Genomic DNA, 14,441 nt, shown 5'->3' on the forward strand with positions numbered 1-14,441 from the left:
GCACGAACGCTGGTCCAACTGAGGCGCCAGGTGGAAATGGCATGGCAAGCCGTTCCACAGGACTACATCCAGCATCTCTACGATCGTCTCCATGGGAGAATAGCAGCCTGCATTGCTGCGAAAGGTGGATATACACTGTACTAGTGCCGACATTGTGCATGCCCTGTTGCCTGTGTCTATGTGCCTGTGGTTCTGTCAGTGTGATCATGTGATGTATCTGACCCCAGGAATGTGTCAATAAAGTTTCCCCTTCCTGGGACAATGAATTCACGGTGTTCTTATTTCAATTTCCAGGAGTGTATAATCTTAATATTACGACAAATTTTATAAATAATCGACAAGTACGCCAAAGAAGAAGAGATAGAACTACAATGGGCATGTTATTCCATGGACTCTTGCGCTTCTATGCATGAGCTCTCTCTCCTTTGTCATTCGCTTATCTTATCTGCTTGGATTCGGACCTAAGAGGACGTTCTTGTGTTAAGCTCATCTTGCTGTACCAGGTGATAATGTAAGTTCTACTTAAAACCCGAAAAATATAATGGTTATTTTGTCAAAAGAATTTGTGTATGTGGTCAATCTATTTATTGTCTTAAGTAGATATGGGCCTTAACAAGGAATCGTCATTGTTAGGCGCCATATTAGGAAATCTTTAACATTTTTCTTTTAGCTCATCTACAAGACGTGCCGTCGGTTAGGACAATTTACTTTATTTCAGATTCCACGAGACCGGATGCAGATACTCATAATTTAACAATTTTACTTACATATTTTCTACGAGGGCTGTCCAGAAAGTAAGTTACGATCGCTCGCGAAATGGAAACGACTATGAAAATCCGATAAAGCTTTGCAAAGATGTGTTGGGCAGTGTCTCTACTATGACTGTAGATAGAATTATGTCGCTCTTTTCATTCCTGAACTCTTAGTGAGCGCGTAAAGATGTTATAGAAAATAGTGTCTCCCGCCAAGTGCGAGGGCCTGGTGAGAATTTTCCCCTGAAGCTATGCAACCAACATTACATAACTGTCGTGCGGTTTCTTCTTCAAGACAATTCTCAGCCTCATTCTGCAGGGGCAATGAAGATGTTCCTGCATCGTTTCAATTGGAAATGTTTGGTTACCCACAATACAGCCCGTAATTGTCTCCCACTGAGTTTCATCTCTGCTCAAACGAACCGCTGGCTGTGAAGACAGCATTTTGGCACAGACAACGAGCTTTAGGCCAGCGTAGAGAATTGGCGGAAAGCACTGGCGGCTGCCTTCTATGATGAGGGTATTGGAAAGTTGGTACAACGCTACGACGAATGTCTGAGTCAGAACGGTGACTACGTAGAGAAGTAGCTGAATGGTGTAGCCAACTGTTACAAATGAAACATTTCTGATTTTCACTGTGATTTTCATTTCGCGATCAATCGTAACTTACTTTCTGGACAGCCTTCGTATATATCACGAGATAACATCCCAGGCAGAAAAGGTCTGGTCACAGGATTGCAGTTCCATTATAGGATTTCATTTGTAGATGCTACTCTTGTTATCTTGTATTCGGGAATCGAGACGAAACTACGATGTATCAACGATTACGTAACTACCCTGAGAACTGAGCTAGTTTACTGAGTGCTTATGCACGTCGGGCTACATTAACCAACACTGTTAATAATATTCCTACATTAGTTATTTCTCTTTTATGCTGAGCCATTACATTAACGCGTGTTTCTTTTTATATAAGTCATGGCTCACATTTTATTTTATTACATTACATTTCCTCACCACGAAAATCGATAAGTTGATTATTCTGATCCACAATACGCAACTCCAAATAGTCCAGTGTCTGAACAGCCACTGGAAGGTATATTGCATCTGAACTGACTTGTAAAATTTACAAGGGTCCTTCTTCAAAACTTGCTCTTTTGTGAAACCCTGTAGGCGTCCTATTGAAACTTTGTGGTTAAAGTCTGTCGTTGCATTCACAGTCCTTATTTCAGATTTAAGTGTATTGATGTTTGCACTTAGCTCAGTACCTGTTCAAGACTGTTTTAAGACTTCGTTTAAATTGTCGAACTCGTATGCACCAGGTTCTATTTCCACAATGTGTTTTTCACCATTACTATGGAGATGCAGTTTGTTGTTAGTCTTGGTGATATTTGGGATGCTGTTGTACGTCTCCAGTCCAATCAATGCAATACTCCATTCATAAGGACTCAAATCAATTTGTGGGAAGTAATTTGCATATAATAAAAATTATTGTTCTTTCAAAGTCAAAGTGTACGACATTGCATTGAACGTCAACTGATGAAGGAATGTTTAAATTTCTTCCTTATATATTCTGCTTGCTTTTCTTTGTAAACGTCAAGTGAAAAATGATGCATAGATGTCCGCAGAGGCGTGTATTAAAGTTGTGATAGCACCGAAAATTGTAGGACCACGTCTTCTGCTAGTCAAGTATCGTTGTAATTCTTGTGGCCGCTGCAGGTCACGAAATGAGACGAAATAGTAGACGGTATCTGCATTTTTCATAACATATGACAGCTAGTCAGTAAAGGGACCTCCAGCAACATCTAAATTCACAACACCACATTCACCAGTTTTCCACGGTTTCTACGGTAGAGTATACCACGCAAACACTACACGGAATTTTAGAATATTAATTTGTTTCTAACAAACTTAAGAAGATCGGAATTTGTGAGTGGCCGATCTGGTAGTACTTCTAATGTTTTTTTTTTTTAATTTATGAGTAGACCAGGCCCTTGCTGTATGGTTTCAGGAAAAAGTCCCTTTCTGACGCCTGCTGCTTCCACTATCCACTTGTCTTCTTGCTCCTTCTAGCTGCTCCTGGGAGTTTTGCGCGTTCTTGACTGTTCTGGCAATAGCCACAGCACGACCAGCGAGGGAACCTACCACCGAGCGAGCGGAGAGGGCAGGGATGAGGAATGGAAGAAAACCACCTGAAGATTCCTGTATTGGCAGAACTCGAGGTGATTTAATCGCACCCTTCTGCTTCCACGCACTTTTAGCTGCATACTTTGCAGGCAGGACACAGCTTTTTAAAAAACCCTCCTTCTTCTTCTTCATCGCTATCTTCTTCTTCTTCAGTGCACGACGTGCAGCATCCATAGCTCGCTTGAAATTCATCACTCCTAAACCCAACTTAATTTTCTCACGCATTTTTTATCAACTACAAATGCTGCAGTGCGTTGACCTATACCGATGTCCTTCTGATTATCGCCATAGCCTTATCAGCTAAAATCTTATGTAAGTCTGCAGGTTTTCGTGGCCATGTCACTAAAGTTATAATCTTCTGCGTTGTCAGGCCGTGTCATATTTCCTCGAAAATAATCTACTTTTCGACCCCTCTGCTGGGATCTTCTTCAGGATCTTCCAGTGTCCACTGCCGCTAAAACACTCTGTGTAGTGTTCTAGCCGTAGTGGGCACGGGAAGATCCTGAAGAAGATCCCAGCAGAGGGGTGGAAAAGCCGATTTTTTTAGATTAAATATGACACGACCTAACAACCCAGAAGATATTAACTTCAGCTAAAATCTTGTCCGCAATGTGCCAACTAGGGAGATCTTTATTTGCAGCGTATGCAATGTCGTGTTCCATTTCGTCGAGCAGATGAACTCCTTGTGCCAAACGTTTTTGGAGCTTTGTTTTAGGTCCACAGTAGTTATGTCACGGAATGTGTAATCCTACTGGCATTTTGTCTAGAATACTAACACCTCTAATGCGTCTCCTAGCACGCATGTTATGGCATTGTCCAGGTTGTGCTCTAAGGATCCCATTATATAGCAAATCATCAGCGTCAATCCAGCCGTTTGGTGCTGCAGGAAAACCAATCCATTTAACTAGACTTCTGTTTCCCCGACATCTTATGATTCACTCCGCGAGAAACACGTCCGGTTCAAAGCTTTTCTGCTTCTCCTCGGCGTAGAAGCAAGCTGCAATTTCTTTACTTTTACTATCCTTCAAGATGTAACTTCTAGGATTTGTTCTTTGCACTTGGAAACTGTAAATATCACTGTTGACCACTTTGGCAGGTATGATTTCTCAAATGCTGTCTTGTGTTTTGAGATACGTACCAAATGACCTTCATTAAGTTTCTGTCTGCGTGGATCCAGCATTATATTGAGATAGTACACCGTATCCATGAGTCCATTATCACGAACATCGATTCGTCTCATTTTTATTGTGCTATGTTCGGTTCGATTATACTGAGCAATTACTTCTGGGAGAATATCTGTCCATTTGTATGAGGCACGATGATTAAAAAGCCTCCACATTTGAACTTTATTGTTCTGTTCAGACGTTCCATGATACTCGCCTTCCGGTGGATGAATGTTGAGTAATAATGTATTCCATACCGCTGCATCACGGTCTTGAAATTTCTATTATAAAACTCTCCACCGTGATTGGTTTAGAGGTTGTCCGGGCATCGATTCGTCCCTGTCTGCAGCAAACCTCAGACACATCCGCGATGTTTCTACCTGTTTTGTTTTAACAGGTAATTCCCAGGCAAATTTAGAGTATGTATCAATAACCATTAAAATATATTTGAATCCACTTTTCTCGTGCGAGCATTCCGTCATATCTACAAGATTAGCCTGCCATAAGTCATCGAAACCATATATCATAACTTGCCTAAGAGGATATGCTTTGTGTGCTGGTTTGTGCAGTTCTCTAACTACTGTCTCCATATTTATTCTATGTTACCTCTCTCTCTAAGCTCAGGGATTATTAAAACAACCTCATTTGAATAAGCTGTATTACCTGCAGCATCTCATGCCATTAGTAGATGTACTCGATCTATTAGCTAATTGGGGTCATCAAAATATATATACTGCGGGATTCGATTGTTAACTGCTTTATGTTCAATGTTAATATCATCGCCACCGCTGCTGCTGTTGTTGTTTTCACGTCAAATATTGTTTTTAGATTGGTTTGATATTTCTTGTTGGTCAGGCTTTTTGCCATCTTATGTACATCAGTGGAATGCAGTATTTCATGGTACATTTTGCCATCATTAGCTGAATAAAATGTGTGTGAAATCTTATGGGACTTAACTGCTAAGGTCATCAGTAGACCACGGATTTTTAGGTCGTAAAAAAGTGTGTTTTAGGCACCTAAAATAGGCTCCTTCAGTAGTTCATTTAGGCTACATAAAACCTAAAATAGGCTCTAATAAAAATGATGCAGAGAAAATAAAAATAAATTAAAATACACAGTGTTGACAGTATGAACATCTTATTAGTCATTAAAACACGGAGAATGAATATTTACACAGTTACAGAGCACAGCAATCTACAACATTAATGTTGAACATAACTCCAAATATTTTTGAGATCCTGCAAGATAAAGATCTCTGTAAAAAAGATGTTGCAATGGTTTAATTAATACATTCGTAGTTTCACATATTCTGACCATAGTTGTCTTCACAATAAATAACCAAAATCTTTTCTACGTTTTCTAGTGAAAAACTGTGGCGCTTGTCAGTCAGAATCAATTTATACACTGAAAAAGAACGTTCTACATCAAGAGATGTGACAGGGGCGTACTTCATTTTCGGCACATGTTGGACAGGAATGCTGCAGTCAGGAGTGCTGGATTTTCCACTAAGTATGTCGGCAGTTGCACGCAACTCCTTCAGGCCAGTGTTCTGCAAACCGTTTGCATTTTTGCCTGTACTTTTTCCCCTGCTTCACCTGGCGCTTCATTAATTTTCATTTTGACTTCTTCAAGCAAAAAAATATTGTCGTAGATTGGTCTCCCTGGGCCTTCTAATTGTGAAATTATTCTTGCCATAAATGTGTAGTGGGCCCTAATGTAAGATAAGTCCCATTTTAAAGAAGAATCTTTGAGTAACTCCATTGCTGCAGTTACGGTAACACCATCCTCCGGTATATTTTCAACCACCTTCTGGATAGCTGAGAGATGCGTACCATAGTATTCTGCTGCTATCAGCCACGTGCCCCAGCGGGTGACAACAGGCTCTGGTGGTAATGGGACATCTGGAAGCTGTTCTTTGAATGCCTGTGTTCTTGGTGGTGCCTTAACAAAAATTTTCTTCACCATATATATTACTTTATTTACTTTAGGAAATTGTAGCCTTACTTGCTGTGCTATGCGGTTGATCCCATGCACTACACAAGTTAGGTGCAGCATCAATGGGAAGAATACTTTCTATAGTTGAAACACTGCTATCATGTATGCAGCAACATCAGTGACGGCCAGAAGCACCTTATTCTCATCCACTCCGTTTGGGTATAGCACCTTAAGCGCATTGTTCACAGACTGTGCTATTGTTTGTTGGTTAGTTTCTGCAAGCTGTTTTGAGTAAATCAAATGAGCCCTGGATGGAGCATCTGGATCTAGCTTGCCAATAATCAGGTTTGCAATGTAACGGCCAAGACTGTCAGTAGTTTCATCCACAGAAATCCATATACAAGATTCTCCAACATCTTCTCGGATTCTGTGCAATGCAGCATTGTAAGCTGAATCCACATAATTCTTACGTAAAGTTGACTCTGCAGGAATAGACTGACGGCAGTACTTCTCAAGAAAACCTCTGAAAATAGGGTTTTCTAGTTTCCGAAAGGGGATGTTTGCTGCCACAAGTTCATGACACAAATCACTGCAGAACTTGTTTTTTTTTTTTTTTTTCGGAGGATTCACTGTAGTTTGATAGGACTGCCTGTAGACAGCAGCGAGAAAATGCACGAAGGGCAGTAATTTAGCTACAGAGGGCGTCTACGATTAACATTGTGATTTTCTAATCCGTGCTCAGCTTAAGGCCTATGAAACCGTTTCTTTGCGAAAATACACAGCTGGCCAGAATCCTACGAACAAAATATTTTCAAATATAACATTTAGTACTCCCACGTTCGATTCTAATGTGTAACTCAAATCTTTGACCGGTTCCCATTCGCTCACCGAAGTTAAGCATTGTCGCGCTCGGCGCGTACTTGGATGGATGACCATTCAACCGTACCGAGTGCTGTTGGTAGTAAGGTAAGCAAAGGAATTGTAAACAGTCTCTAACGACCTTCGCCTTCGACGAGACGTAAAGCCCTAAGTTTACTTCCTTTTTCTAATCTTTGAAAACACAAGAACTCTATGTCAGATTAACGAAAGATGTACTTTTTAGGATTTTGATGCCGAAATAGGCAAAATTAAGCGTCAACGTCGAAATACGCAATTTAGGTGCTATGGAACTAATGGTATTCAGATTAGTTAGTCATGAAACGCATAAGTACCAACTTATATGCAAACTGGAGCTTAGGGAAAAAAATAGGTTTTAACCTAAAGATCCGTGATCTGTTTTTTACATATGAATAATAAAACACCTATAAAGAGTATTTGGTATTAACAGGGATAGCGATATAAAAAAAATAAAAAAAGACCGAAGTGTTAGGCAAATACGAAGCACGAGCCATATCAACTAGCCACCTTGCTGCACGCTGGGCAGAAAATATTTTTTTCCATCTGTCGTATAGTGTGGAAAAACTTGGAGCCACTGTCTTATATGATGAAATAGGCACTTTTTAGGATATTAAAGCCGAAATAGGCAAAAATAGGCACTATCGTTGAAATAGGCTTTTTTAGGTCCTATAGAATTAACGCTATTAAGTGTAAATAGTCATGAAGCGCTTAAGAACAAATTCTTATGCAAATAGGAACTCAGGAACCAAATAGGTTTTTACCTAAAATTCGCGGTCTAGTAATCTGATATTCTCAGTGCCAAATTTTTTAAAAAAAATTGTAGACTATCAAGAAATTAGAGGGACTGCTTGATTTAAAGCTTGTGTTATTCTGATTAAAACTTGTGAAATCTACTATCTCTCTCTATTATAAATAGACTTTACAAACCACGGAGGCATAATATGGGGAGCTGGCGCTACAGACTTCAGCTGTACGTGTCTCTCAAGTCAACACCACCATGTTAGATGTCCCAAAACCTTAGCATACTACTGTTTACGATTGCTTCTTGTTCTTAAGTGCTGTCATGTGCACGATACAGTTGTTTCAAGTTTAAGTGTTAGAATGCTTTCGTGAATAATACGGTATCAGGAATGCGTTTCCAGGCGTTTTTTCTGGCCTTAGGTGCATATTTGATCCAGTAATACCATGCATTTCGCTTCGTTAACATAACTTCCTTTTTTTTTATACGTTTCGAGTCACGAAGAAGAGAAGTATATGATGTTAAAAAGCTGCTTTCTTATCCTGATTTCTTAATACGGATTGACGCAACATACGTTCGGTCAATGTCGTTTTCCCGAAAATATTGAGAACATATTTCACTATGTTTGGTCGATTTCTAACCTTTTTCTTCTCACAGCTTTCACTCAGAGAGTTTTCCGACTGATTGTGAATCTACATTCAAAGAAAAAAAATAAAACTTCTACCGTAAAATTGAACAGCGCAACCAAAATTCATGTAGGGCTATACAGGGTGGTCCATTGATCGTGACCGGGCCAAATATCCCACGAAATATAAGCGTCAAACGAAAAAACTACGAAGAACGAAACTTGTCTAGCTTGAAGGGGGAGAAAGAAGGATCCTTTATTGTATGATTATATGATAGCGGAACAAACACTGGTAGCAGTTACTTCTGTAAAATATCTGGGAGTATGCGTGCGGAACGATTTGAAGTGGAATGATCATATAAAATTAATTGTTGGTAAGGCGGGTACCAGGTTGAGATTCATTGGGAGAGTGCTTAGAAAATGTAGTCCATCAACAAAGGAGGTGGCTTACAAAACACTCGTTCGACCTATACTTGAGTATTGCTGATCAGTGTGGGATCCGTACCAGATCGGTTTGACGGAGGAGATAGAGAAGATCCAAAGAAGAGCGGCGCGTTTCGTCACAGGGTTATTTGGTAAGCGTGATAACGTTACGGAGATGGTTAACAAACTCAAGTGGCAGACTCTGCAAGAGAGGCGCTCTGCATCGCGGTGTAGCTTGCTCGCAAGGTTTCGAGAGGGTGCGTTTCTGAATGAGGTATCGAATATATTGCTTTCCCCTACTTATACCTCCCGAGGAGATCACGAATGTAAAATTAGAGAGATTAGAGCGCGCACGGAGGCTTTCAGACAGTCGTTCTTCCCGCGAACCATACGCGACTGGAACAGGAAAGGGAGGTAATTACAGTGGCACGTAAAGTGCCCTCCGCCACACACCGTTGGGTGGCTTGCGGAGTATAAATGTAGATGTAGATGTAGATGTAGACAAGATTGCGCCATGGTTGGCCCGCTAGATGGCGCTGCCATAGGTCAAACGGATATCAACTGCGTTTTTTGAAACATGAGCCCCCATTTTTTTTATTACCAATTCGTGTAGTACGTAAAGCAATATGAATGTTTTAGTTGGACCACTTTTTTCGCTTTTTGATACATGGCGCTGTAATAGTCACAAAAATATGGCTCAAATTTTTGACGAACAGTTGGTAGGTTTTTTAAATTAAAACACAGAACGTAGGTACGTTTGAACATTTTATTTCGGTTGTTCCAGTGTGAACTTATCATTTCCGGGAACGCATGCTGTTGCAGCGTGATTACCTGTAACTACCACATTAATGCAATAAATGCTCAAAATGATGTCCGTCAACCTCAATGCATGGCTCAAATTTTTGACGAACCGTTGGTTGGTTTTTTAAATTAAAATACAGAACGTAAGTACGTTTGAACATTTTACTTCGGTTGTTCCAGTGTGAACTTATCATTTCCGGGTACGCATGCTGTTACAGCGTGATTACCTGTAAATACCACATTAATGCAATAAATGCTCAAAATGATGTCCGTCAACCTCAATGCATTTGGCAATACGTGTAACGACATTCCTCTTCAACAGCGAGTAGTTCGCCTTCCGTAATGTTCGCACATGCATTGACAATGCGCTGACGCACTTTGTCAGGCGTTGTCGGTTGATCACGATAGCAAATATCCTTCAACTTTCCCCACAGAAAAAAATCCGGGAACGTCAGATCCGGTGAACGTGCTTCGACGACCAATCCACCTGTCATGAAATAGGCTATTCAATACCGCTTCAACCGCACTCCAGCTATGTGCCGCACATCTATCATGTTGGAAGTACATCGCCATTCTGCCACGCAGTGAAACATCGTTAGTAACACCGATGGAACATTACGTAGGAAATCAGCATACAATCCACCATTTATCCTTCCTTCCATAATGCCGCACCATACATTAACCCGCCAATGTCGCTAATGTTCCACTTGTCGCAGCCATCGTGGATTTTCCGTTGCCAAATAGTGCATATTATGCCGGTTTTAGTTACCGCTGTTGGTGAATGACGCTTCGTCGCTAAGCAGAAAGCGTGCAAAAAATCTGTCAACGTCCCGTAATTTCAATTGTGCCCAGTGGGAGAACTGTACACGACGTTCAAACTCATCGCCATGGAATTCCTGGTGCATAGAAATATTGTACGGGTGCAGTCGATGTTGATTGAGCATTCTCAACACCGACGTTTCTGAGATTCCCGATTCTCGCGCAATTTGTCTGCTACTGATGTGCATATTAGCCGCGACAGCAGCTAAAACACCTACTTGGGCATCATCATTTGTTGCTGGTCGTGGTTGACGTTTCACATGTAGCTGAACACTTCTTGTTTCCTTAAATAACGTAACTACCGGGCGAACGGTCCGGACACTTGGATAATGTCGTCCAGGATACCGAGCACCATACATAGCACATGCCCGTTGGGCATTTTGATCACAATAGCCGTACATCAACACGATATCGACCTTTTCTGCACTTGGTAAACGGTCCATTTTAACACAGTTAATGTATCACGAAGCAAATACCGTCCAGACTGGCGGAATGTTACGTGATACCACGTACTTATACGTTTGTGACTATTACAGCGCCATCTATCACAAAGCGAAGAAAGTGGTACAACTAAAACATTCATATTTCTTTATCTACTAAACGAATATGTAATAAAAATGGGGGTTGCTATTTAAAAGAACGCAGCTGATATCAGTTTGACCTATGGCAGCGCCATCTAGCGGACCAACCATAGCGCCATCTGGTTTCCCCCTTCACGCTAGACGAGTTTCGTTCTTTGTAGTTTTTTCGTTTGATGCTTATTTCGTGAGATATTTGGCCCGGTCACTATCAATGGACCACGCTGTAGAAATGTTATCAATAGCAGAGCAACTAATTTGCTGCAAACTGTGCTAGTGGGACATAGATTCTATGAAACTAGTCAATCCCCTCCACCCATGGTTCTTTAAAGAATGGAACTCCCATGCATAAGACACAGATCTCCCGAACTACGTGTTATACAATGATACTATTTTGCAGGTACGTGCAGCTGTATATGCGGACACTGTACGCAAAATAAGTGCTAATAGAGTAACTTGTAAAGCAGAAATAAGTTAAAACGTCATACCCCATGCTGAATTTTTACTGCACGGACAGCGAAAATGTAGTAATCGATTTTGTGGAGCGCGTCAGCTCCGCAAAGGTTAGGGAACTGTGTGTACAGTTTACTTGAAGTTGCTAAGTGTCCTCTTTCCCGAACAGTGGACGAATACAGTCTAGGTAATTTGCACGCACTGAGTTACTCTGCCTCAAGACACATACAGGCTTTTTAATTTTAATACCTGTCTTATTGAGCTGAACGTTTGACGTAAGATGATAACTCAAAATGAGTATATTATGGCAGCATTATGAATTTTTAATATAGGTATGTGACGTCTGTTCTGTCGAGTATGTCTGACAGACAGACGCCACTGGCGGTACAGCTGCTGTAAAGGAACTGTAACACGAGAAGTCAGGGTACCATCCTCCCACAAGCATTTAATAAATCAGTGGACAAAGTTGAAAATTTGTGCTAGTCTGGGGACTCGCACCCAGAAGTTCAGCTTCTCCAGGACGGTTAGCTTCATCGGTTCTGCCATAGGAACACGCTTCCCGTTCAGCCCAAACTGTCAACTTGTTATGCGCAAGAAGTGCCTCCACCCACTAGCCCCACTGCTCGAAGCATTTGCTAAATCCTGTAGGGGGTTCAGAAGGTGTGGTACATTCGCACTGAAAGTACCCAAAGTTTTCCTCGCACATATATATATATATATATACATATACGTGATATCTTTTCTGTTAAACAGAAACGGAGCATCAGGGTTCGAGTGCTGGTCCGGCACAAATTTTCAACTTTCACCACTGATTTACTCGTATTTCAATGCTTTTCGTGGCTGGAGTCCTGATTTCTCGTATTATAGTACTTTTCTAAATTTGGGAAACGATTATACGAAATTGCCCCTGGAAGCCGTTATATAGGTTACCTGCAACCGACCTCTTGTGCTCCATTTTAGCAGTTTCTTGATGCAGAGCGTAAAGCAGAGCCAAACCGACAAAATTTTGGAAGTTGTTCAAAATATTTCCTGAGTAGTAGTAGTAGTAACGTCTTGTCCTTAATTATCCTTTATGTGTATTTATTGAAAATATTTGCATAACTCTGCAACCGTCGACGGTACGCGCTTTGTGTCTTATTGGGAAATACTTGTTCCATTCACTTATGGTACTTGTTACTGACAACGGCAAAACACTCATTACCCTTCGACTTCAACTTTGCATTCATTACCGCTCGGTTATGTATCGTTTCTTCGCTGGATGAGTTAGTTGTTCGTTAACAGCGACACACAGCAGCACAGTAAGCTTTAGTGTTGAGTTTGACGAAATGCACTCGTATATGGCTTCACTCAGTGCAATGGAAGAGCGACTCAACGACACATCGACGGCAGCCCCATTAGACCAGTTTCGTATCTGTTTGAGGGTTGCTACATTATACTGTGTTTTCTGTTGCCCTATTGCAGACTTTTTCACTGTTATGGAGGTATTTTTCCACGAATGAAGGTAACTGAGAGGATAAACAGAATAAATCATAATCACATCATCACTCTGTAACGAGCCACCGGGGACTACAGGTCCCTTATACCAAAATAGTCAGAAAATATCCCTGAACAGCTTCCGAGAATTTGTCGCTGGAGTTCTGGTTCACCCTATAGATGGCAAGAAACTTTAAGAACAACTCTAGGTTGAAGAAAAGTAGGAAAATGTATCATCAATAAATGGATAAAATTGTAGAAATATGGCGGCCACCAGGCCCATTAACCCCAGCGTTCTACAGAGCATCGATTTTTGGATCTCGCTCTTGTGAGAACTGACCCGGGGTGAGGCAGCGATCATCGCTATAAGGAAGACAAGACAGGCAGCAACAGATGTTGTTGTTGTTGATGATGATGATATTTGGTGTGCGGACCGCTCAATTCGCTATCATCAGCGCCCGTACAAAGTCCCAATTTTTTCACATTCCATTGTTTTATGCAATCCAATCTAGCCATATCACGAATAATGAAATGATGAGAACAACATAAACACCCAGTCCCGGACAGAGAAAATCCCCAACCCGGCCGGGAATCTAACCCAGGGCTCCGTGATCCAGAGGCAGCAACGCTAAGCAACAGATGTGTTGTACGTATAAGCGCCGTGTAGCGAATCTGGGCGCAATGCTCAGTCTATCGCAGTCATCAGTGTCAAATTTAAGACAGCAGTTAAAATTTATTTTGCCGGCCGGAGTGGCCGTGCGGTTCTAGCGCTACCGTCTGGAACCGCGAGACCGCTACGGTCGAAGGTTCGAATCCTGCCTCGGGCATGGGATGTGTGTGATGTCCTTAGGTTAGTTAGGTTTAAGTAGTTCTAAGTTCTAGGGGACTGATGACCTCAGAAGTTGAGTCCCATAGTGCTCAGAGCCATTTGAACCAAAATTTATTTTATAAACACGTAGCTGACAAACCAGCCATTGCGGATGTTGACCCGAGAGAGGGAGGGTTTTAGGATTTTAGAGTTTAGAATTTCAGTTAGAGCTTTAAAAATGTTGACCCAAATATTTGGATCAACACTTGTAAAACTAATTCGTCTCTCTCAAACCCCACCCTATGGGGAGAGAGAGAAAGAGGTTTAGTTTTAGCGAATCAAAATTTACGAAGTAAATAAGTATGTTTTATTTTCTTGAATTACAGCGCCATCTACCAAGAATCAAAAAAAATGTTTAAGATAAAATGTACGTAGTTTTTTATGTAGATTCTGATTCTGCAATAAAAAATGGGGGTTCCTATTTGAAATTTTAAAGTTGCCTCCCGCCCCACCCCCAGGGGCCTGAGGTGGCGGGCTAATTTAGCACCAGCATATGTCCCCCTCGAAAATAATCAACTTTGGATTCTACACATTTTTTTCGTGTGAAGTTTGTTTCTCGAATTATTCTGGTTTATCAACTTAAAATTTACACCCTGTATATGTGTTTTCATCACGACGTACGTTTCGCTTCATTCAGTCAGAACATAGCGAACAGTAGGGAGTGTTCGTCCTTTACTTGCTTCACAGTGGTGATGTAATATCTGCTTGCACATTTCACCACAATTTTCCCT

The sequence above is a fragment of the Schistocerca americana genome, chromosome 5 (genome assembly GCF_021461395.2).
Source record: "Schistocerca americana isolate TAMUIC-IGC-003095 chromosome 5, iqSchAmer2.1, whole genome shotgun sequence".
NCBI lineage: Eukaryota > Metazoa > Arthropoda > Insecta > Orthoptera > Acrididae > Schistocerca > Schistocerca americana.